Consider the following 9,369-nt stretch of genomic DNA (forward strand, 5'->3'; position numbering starts at 1 on the left):
AAGGAAGGAAGGAAGGAAGGAAGGAAGGAAGAGAGAGAGAGAGAGAGAGAGAGAGAGAGGGAAAGAAAGAAAGAAAGAAAGAAAGAAAGAAAGAAAGAAAGAAAGAAAGAAAGAAAGAAAGAAAGAAAGAAAAAGAGAGAGAGAAAGAAAGAAAATGCCAGTTGTGATAAGACAAGGAACAAAAACAAAACTGGGGAACCATCAGGCTAGTGGAAGTAGCCAAATAAGGAAGAGACCAGGACAGTAGGAGTCAAGTGTGTGTGTAGCGGGGGTGGGAGTGGGGGACTGGGGAAGGTCGGATAAAAGAGAGAAGCAGCCTTACTACCTGAGCACCTCCCTGAGTGCACTGGCCTTGGTTAATTCTCTGGAGGGTCTAAGGCAGTGGTCAGCAAGCTGCAGCTCGCAAGCCATATGCGGCTCTTTGGCCCCTTGAGTGTGGCCACGAAGTTTCAATCACACGGTACGTGCATGCCCACACATGGTATTTTGCAGAAGAGCCACACTCAAGGGGCCGCAGTTTGCCGACCACTGGTCTAAGATTACTAAGCCAGGTGCAACTGCTGCTGGATTATCTGGTCTCCAGGACATGAAAGGATGTTGTAGAGCTAACATGACCCCATGTCCCCTCTAAAATTCAAAACAGAAACTGAAAGGCTCATGATGTTGAACATACTAATGGTACATTAAGTTATTCAATACACATAGATTAGATAAACCTGTTATTTATAGTATAAATTATTACCATTGTAGGTTGAATTGTATCCACCCAAAAAGATATGCTGATGCCCTAACCTCTGATGACTCTGAATGTGACCTTATTTGAAAATAGGGTTATTGCAGATGTAACTAGTTAAGATGAGGCCATATTGGAGTAAAGCATGACTTTCTTTCTTTTAAGAGGGAAACTAGAAACACAGAGCCACCCAGGGAGACATCAGGTGATGATAGAGACAGAGACTGCAGCGCTGTGTCTGCTAGCCAAGGACCTCCAAGGATGGCGGGCAACACTGAAAGTTAAGACAAAGACATTGAAGAGATTTTCCCCCATAACAGCCAAAAGGAACCAATCCTACTGACCCCTTGATTCTGACTTCTAGCCTCCAGAACTGTGAGAGAATACATTTCTGTTGTCTTAAAGCACACAGCTTAATGCTACCTGTTACAGCAGCCCTGTGAAATGAATACAAGTACTTATCAAACCCTACATTTAAATCATGCTTATGATACCCCTGGAGCTATTCTAAGTGCTATGCAAAATTAACTCACTTATCACCATAATAACCCAATATGCTAAGCACTATTATCTCAGTTTTTATTGATGACAAGCTGAAGCGTAGTAAGTTTAGGTAACCTGCCAGCAGGAGGCCTGGGATTGGAACCCAACCAATTTGGCCTCAGAGTACTTACCACTGTCCCTGCCCTGTGCCATGCTCCCAAGACTTCTTATTGCCCCTGCTGCCCAGGACACCATTGCAGGTACGCAGTCTCCTTCCCAAAGCACTGGTAATCTTCAATTAGGTGATTTTCAAATGATGACAAAAAGGTTTATCTATGCCCTGGTTCAGCATTCAGCACTTTGCAAAAGTTTTTCACAGACATTTTGACATTGAATCCTAAGTCTACATTTAAAATGTTCTTTGCTTTTGAGTGCTTTTATAAGTACAGGCATAACTCGTTTTATTGCACTTTGCTTTATCATACTTCACAGATTTTGCGATTTTTACAAACTGAATATTTATAGAAACGCTGTATTAAGAAACTCTATTGGCACCATTTTTTCCAATAGATGACTAGAATTTTTTTTAGCAATAGAATCTCTTTAATATGTTTTTATTGATTTCAGAGAGGAAAGGAGAGGGAAAAAGAGAGAAACATCAATGATAAGAGAGAATAACATTGATTGCCTCCTGCACGCCCCACACTGGGGATCAAGCCTGCAACCCAGGCATGAGCCCTGACCAGGAATCAAACCATGACCTCCTGGTTCATAGCTCAACACTCAACCACTGAACCACACTAGCTGGGCAGCAGTAAAGTCTTTTTTTTTAATGAATGTATGCATATACATTGTTTTATAGACATAATGCTATTGCACACAATAGATGAAAGAATAGTGTAAACAACTTCTATATGTACTGAGAAACCAAAATAATGTATGACTTGCTTTATTGTGATATTCACTTTACTGCAGTCTTTACTTTACTGCAGTGGCCTGGAATAAACCTGCAATATCTCTGAGGTAACCCTGACTTCAAGTACATAGACAACTATAAGTTGTGTTAATGAATCAGGCATGTTTGGTAAAAAAGAAGAACATAATTTAAATAGCAGAGACTATTCTACCCTGAATTCTATTCAGTCTGAACCCAGGACCTGCACTAAACGTGAACCTCTGTGCTTCCTGAAGTACAAAGATCTTGCCTAACAGACCACAGAAGGGCCCAAAACATAAGTTACCCATTGCAACTGGTGCTTAAATGGAGAAATAGCCATCTGCTCCAATGCTGAAGAAAAATCTGCCTGTGTTGCAATTAATGAGAAACAATTTTTTCAGAAATTTATACATATAAAGCCATATATGCTAAGTAAACTAATGATTCCAAGAGATTTTTACATGCAATTTTGGCAATAGACAATTTTAATGTCACACTTATGATCTAATCTAGCATAAAATGTAATACCATTATATTACTTTGTTCATTTCTATCTTTATTTTGGACTGCCATACTTTTTCTCTCCTATATACATAATATTGAGGACCAATTGTAACCCACAGTTCATAATAGAAAATTTCTAGAAGCCAGCAAAACTTTGAATACTTTATCCTCCCAATCATGTAACTACCAATGAAGTTACTTTTTAAAATTTATTTTTAATTGACATAAGTTATGAGTTTCAGGGTACAACATAGTGATTTAACATTTATATACCTTCCAAAGTGATCACCACAATAAGTGTAGTAATAAGTCTCTGTCACCATATATTATTATTTTAATACTAGAGGCCCGATGCAGCCCCGGCTTCATCCGGAAGGTCGTCTGGAAGGACATCTGGTCTAATTAGCATATGATGCTTTTATTATTATAGATTATTGACTATTTATCCTATGCTGTACATTATAAAGTTGCTTTATAAAGGAAACCATATTAATGGATGTTATTTGATAGAGAATACTATAATGTCTATGTGCTAAAATATCTTACTTCTTAAATAGATCAATGAGTGTCATTATTCCAGAAATTATGTGACAGCAAAATAAACAGAAAATAAAAGGAAGTGAAGTATAAATGGAGCACTTCATAATACAACTGGGAAACTGTTTTAAATTTAAAAGATGAAAACACATACAAAAAATTGCTATGTTTTGAATGATGCTAAAGCTAATGGCAGGAGCCCTTATATATTCATGATAAACTGCTTAATTTTAGCTCTTTAAATATTACAGAGTGTGCCTGTGTGTGTTTGTATGTGTGTGTGGTGTGTGTGTGTTGTGTGTAGACATATATACATACATAATTCAATCCTTTCACTCTCCTCCATTATAGGCCTGACAAAGATTATCATAGACACAAAGAAGTTAAATAAACTTGTACAAAGTATTCCAACTAGTTCATGAACTCATGTCTTTTTATTCCAAGTCCAGGCCTTTTCCCATCATGAACATGGTTGCATTCCTCATAACCAAACATAGAAAAGTAGATACCACCTAAAGACTTTAGGAACACCAGGAGTGAAGTCTAAGCTAAACTAATGTGAATATTAAAACAAAAGTGAAAAGTCATCTGTAAAACTTTTGAGTAGAGTTCCTTAGAAAAAGTATAAAATCATTTACATCTACACTAATAAAAGACAAACATGCAAATTGACCATACCTTCTCTATTCCTTAAGCCACGCCCACCAGCCAATCAGAGCGATTATATGCAAATTAACCCAACCAAGATGGTGGCCGTGGCCACGAAGCTGGAGCGAGCAGGAGGCTTCCCTCCCGCCTGCCCTGGCGGGCTCTAAGCTCCACTCAAGGTTACAAAGTTTCAATTATAGAAGGTAAATAAATCTCAGAATTAAAAAAAAGAAAAAAAGGAGAGGCTGGGAGCTTCCGTAGCCTGAAAATGGTCCTCAGCCCCTCACCCAGACTGGCCAGGCACCCCAGTGGGCCCCCCACCCTAAAGGAAGTGTGGCCAGCCTGCAAACAGCCATCAGCCCCTCACCCAGGCTGGCCAGGAACCCCAGTGGGGACCCCCACCCTGAAGGGGATATGACCAGCTGCAAACAGCCATCAGCCCCTCACCCAGGCTGACCAGGCACCCCAGCGGGACCCCCACCCTGATCTGGGACACCCTTCAGGGAAAACCAGCTATCCCCAACCCATGCACCAGGCCTCTATCCTATATAATAAAAGGGTTACATGAAAACTGACCCTAACAGCAGAACAACTGGGAATGACTGGTCACTATGACACACACTGACTACCAGGGGGCAGATGATCAATGTAAGAGCTGCCCTCTGGTGGTCAGTGCGCTCCCACAGGCGGAGCTCTGCTCAGCCACAAGCCAGGCTGATGGCTGCCAGTACAACAGTGGTGGTGGGAGCCTCTCCCGCCTCCTCAGCAGCGCTAAGGATGTCCAACTGCAGCTTAGGCCCTGCTCCCCGCTGGCAAGTGGACATCCCCTTGAGGGCTGCCGGGCTGCCAGAGGGATGGCTGACTGCAAACGTCCCGCCCGATTCCCCAGGGAGCGGGCCTAAACCAGCAGGTGGACATCCTCCAAGGGGTCCCAGACTGCAAGAGGGCATAGGCCGGGCTGAGGGACCCTCCTGAGTGCACAAATTTTTGTGCACCAGGCCTCTAGTATTTAATAAAAGCTTAATGATGGCCTGATATACTATGACAATTATCTAATGAAAGAGGCACTTCAGCTCCTTTAGAACTATTCCTGTCTGCAGAAATCACTCCCTTATTGTTAAGGGGTCTTATTGTTGTATACTTAAATTTATAATGCATCCATGATGAACTTATCATCATAAAAGGCTTATCATTATCTTTGGATAATGGTTAATATGGTCATCCTAGCAATTTGACACAGGAGCGCACATTTTCTACTGACACAGAAGCATACATTTTTCTGGTCAAACAAGGCAACCCAGCTATTTCTTTTGGCTTAGCCTGTCTTTTCATCACAAAATTCTCTGGTTGGGTTTCTACCCACAGGTGCCTCCTTCCAATGAAGTAGGCCTATGCAATCGTCACCTTTTGTAGAAGATGCTACAGATTTTGAACTTCTTCATGTTGAACTCAAGATCATTCTAAATATGACCCTCTGTCCTGTTCCTGGGAATGGCCTTGGTCCATGAAGAACACTGCCCAAATAAGATTTATTTCCATATAAGATTTACTTACATACTTATTTGGGAATAATTATTTTCCAAATAAGATTTGAAAGGACCATTTCAGGACACTTAATCAGAATGGGCTGACAAAAAATAAACATAAAATGTTAGAGATTATTGCTGTGAAATATTTACTTCCCAAATGAATAAACTCATTTTTAAAAATTATATCATGCAGAAATTCTGTAAAACATATGGGAAGCAGGATATTTAAAAAAATACACATAATGTGTGTGAAAACAATTATTCAATTTGGCCATCAAAATTATTCTTCCAGCAGAGAAGATAAAAGAATATAGGAAATGTCAAAATGAAATTTCTGACAGCAGTTTTCAGATACATCCCAAATTAGATCAAGTGCAAAGTGGAAAAATATGCAAAAATTTTACAATCAACAACATAATGAAGGGAAGTGAAGTGCTCGAAATACATTGTAATTTAAAGCTGGAAAAAAACTTCCAAAATAATCCAAGTGTGCTGCCTCATTTGATCATAAAGAGACTGAAAACCAGAGCAGTTAATGGTCTTGCCTAACATTATACAGCTAATTAAGGAGAGAACCAGGACAAGGTTTTCAAGTCTCTCAATCCAGTACTTTCTTCCTGTTTCCACTTAAAATAAGTGATTGCAGAAAATAAGCCGTTAACTTGCAATAGGGTAAGAATGGTGTGTACCCAGGGATTAGTCCTCTGTTTTCTCCTCCCTGCCTCTAACCCAGCTCGGCTCAGAAAAACCCAGGGATGAAGAAACAGGCCACAGAAGCAAAGATGGGTTGTGGTTGTAACTCAAGATAGAAGACTAGTAGTGTTTTCTGTTTTAGCTACAATAACAATCCAACCTACTTGATTCAAAATATAAATATTAAATGCCTGGCAACTACAGTATTCCTCTTATCTCTTAAAAAGAAGGAAAAAGAAAAAGTTTGTATAAATTAGCACATAAAGAAAGAATCGTAGGCAAACAAGCATGATTATGATTGAGTTTTACTCTGGCTAACTGAAAATTAGGCACTGAAACCAAGCATAGAAAATGGGCAAATAGCTACAGGGAAGACATTTGCATATTTTAAGGCTGCTGGCTATACTTCAGGGCTTGTCACCTTGAATGGCATGCAGCCAGGTTATGTCAAAGAAGTCCCCATGGACAGCAGCAATGAACTCTTCCTAGTTCAATAGCCTCCTTTTGCCTTGCACAAGGTTGTACACACAAGTGCAGCTGCAGCTGAGAAAGACCAATCAGAGGACAGTGCAGGTGGCTCTCCATATGGAGCTGTATTTTTCAGACCATAATGTGTTATCCTCAGACCACACTGCACACAAAAAAGAAGGAACAGGGAAGAATGGTATTTATGTCAACCATAGTGCCAGCACTGTGCCAGCCTATGTAAAGTAGGGGAATATATCTTCCAGCATTGTGTTTAATATCTATATATATAAAAGGCTAATATGCAAAGTGTTCCCTCGGGAGTTCGACTGGGAGAACGGGAGTTTGATCACTCACTATGACATGTGCTGACCACCAGGGGGTGGTATGGAACATGGCAAGTGACAAGTGGCAGGGCACTGAGGGAGCCAGGGAAGAAAGAGGTGGGGAAGCTGGGAGGTAAGGAACCTGATCGGCCCTGATTGCCGGACAGGCCTAGGGACCCTACCTGTGCAGGAATTTCATGCACTGGGCCTCTAGTCTTATATATAAAGGAGAAGAAAGGTTGTGCTATTCATGATCAGCAAACTCATGCAAATCATCAAAGGAACCAGAGGCAGAATCTTACCAAAAGTATTGTAGGCTCAAATAAAATCATAGCAGAAACTTTAAATTAAAATAAATATTCAACTAAGAGCTCAGACACATTGTTTTTAAACTTTCTGATCCTGAAATGTATATTGTGGCCCATGATACTGGCATTAATTAAAATGTTATTATCTTTGTTGTTATTATTATTTTTAATTTTAATGAGTTTGAACATTTTAAAACCAAGGGCAATGAACTAAATATTTCATAGCAAATCTTCAATATTTTTTCTTGTCTTCTCATGTGCCTTATAGATATTCTTGTGCATTTCCCCAAGATATTGTTGCTTCTCAGTATGCCTTAATATTTCAACTGCTGGCAAAAATGCTATAAGAATCAAACTGCATGGTCAGTTTGTGCTATATTAAGATTGAAGGCTATAGTGTAATATATTGGGTTTGTTTCCCTATTTAGAGTTTTCTTTTTGGGAACTACTCCTTCTTATTTGGTACAGATGCCATTCCAAAACCCTACTGCCTTGGCCAATAAGGTAGGTATGATGTTCCAGTCAGAACATCCCATCTCATTAGATGCAATGATTTAATAAGAAGTGAGCACAAGGCCCAATAAAGTCAATCAAAATCTTTTTGAAGTTTTTATATGAACAGGAATAAGAAAAAAAAATCCTTTTTTCTCTTCGGACACCTTGAGCATAGAAGATCATGTCAGCATAGAGCTTCTAGAGGCCCTCTGTACTGCAGGTATCCTTTTGAAAGTGATAGGGGATAATCCATTCTCTTGTTGTTTTTGTTTTGTTTTGCTTTTTTAATTGCTTTATTGATTAAGGTATTACATATGTGTCCTTACCCCCCAATTACTCCCCTGACCCCCCCATTCATGTCCTCACCCCCCTGTTGTCTGTGTCCATTGGTTAGGCTTATATGCATGCATACAAGTCCTTTGGTTGATCTTTCCCCCTTACCTCCACCCTCCCCTACCTTCCCTCTGAGGTTTGACGGTCTGATCGATGCTTCTCTGTCTCTGGATCTGTTTTTGTTCATCAATTTATGTTGCTCATTATATTCCATAAATGAGTGAGATCATGTGATATTTATCTTTCTCTGACTGGCTTATTTCACTTAGCATAATGCTCTCCAGTTCCATCCATGAGTGAGATCATTGATATTTATCTTTCTCTGACTGGCTTATTTTGCTTAGCATAATGCTCTCCAGTTCCATCCATGCTGTTGCAAATGGTAGGAATTCCTTCTTTTTTACCGCAGCATAGTATTCCATTGTGTAGGTGTACCACAGTTTTTTAATCCACTCATCTGGAATTATTTTTAATAGTAACTCAGGTGGATAGAAAGTGGAATACTGCACTTAATACCTATATAAGTAGGTCCTCCTTAGATATTTGTTGAGTAAATGGAGTCTTTTTTCTCCTTTGATTTTTTATTCCTTTGGTGGTTCGGTTATTATTATTTAATATGTTTTTATTGATTTTAGAGAGGAAGGTGAGGGAGAGAGAGAAACATTGATGTGAGAGAAACATTAATTGGCTGTCTCCTGCACAACCCCCACTGGGGATCAAACCCGTAACCTGGGCATGTGCCCTGACTGGGAATTGAACCAGCAACCTTTTGGTGTATGGGTTAATGCTCAACCACTGAGCAACACTGGCTGGGCTCGGTTATTATTTTTTAAGCTATGTATATTCCTATATATATATTCCTTTTGAAACTAAGTAAAAAGCTCAAAATTTGCTACTACTGTAATAATTCACTGACCTGGCTTTTACAGAAACTTAATTAGACTAGTCTCCTATAGCAGTGGTAATGCAGAACTTGTTGAGAACACAAATTTCTGTTCACTTTAGAAAATTATCTGATTCAGTAGATTTCAGACCACATTTAGAAAGATATTGCTGTACAGAGATTCTATCACTGTTTCAAAGTTTGTGTAAATACAAAAAAAATCAGCCATGAACTTATAGAAATAAAAATTGACATTCATGATTTTACTAGGAGAAATAGAGAATAATTGAGCTGTCTACTTCTTAATTTAAAAATTTTAAAGGGAGAAGCAATAGAAAAGAGAGGAAATGAAGAGGAAAGAGAGAAGTGAGGACAATAGAGAGAAGTTAGGAGAAAAGAAAAGATTAAAGAGAAGCAAGGCCAGGTAGAGAATGGAGAGAAAATAAAAGAGTACATTCCAAAATGAATGCTATTAGAAGGTAACTTGTTTTAGGT

Source organism: Myotis lucifugus, unplaced genomic scaffold (genome assembly GCF_000147115.1).
Source record: "Myotis lucifugus unplaced genomic scaffold, Myoluc2.0 scaffold_182, whole genome shotgun sequence".
Classification (NCBI taxonomy): domain Eukaryota; kingdom Metazoa; phylum Chordata; class Mammalia; order Chiroptera; family Vespertilionidae; genus Myotis; species Myotis lucifugus.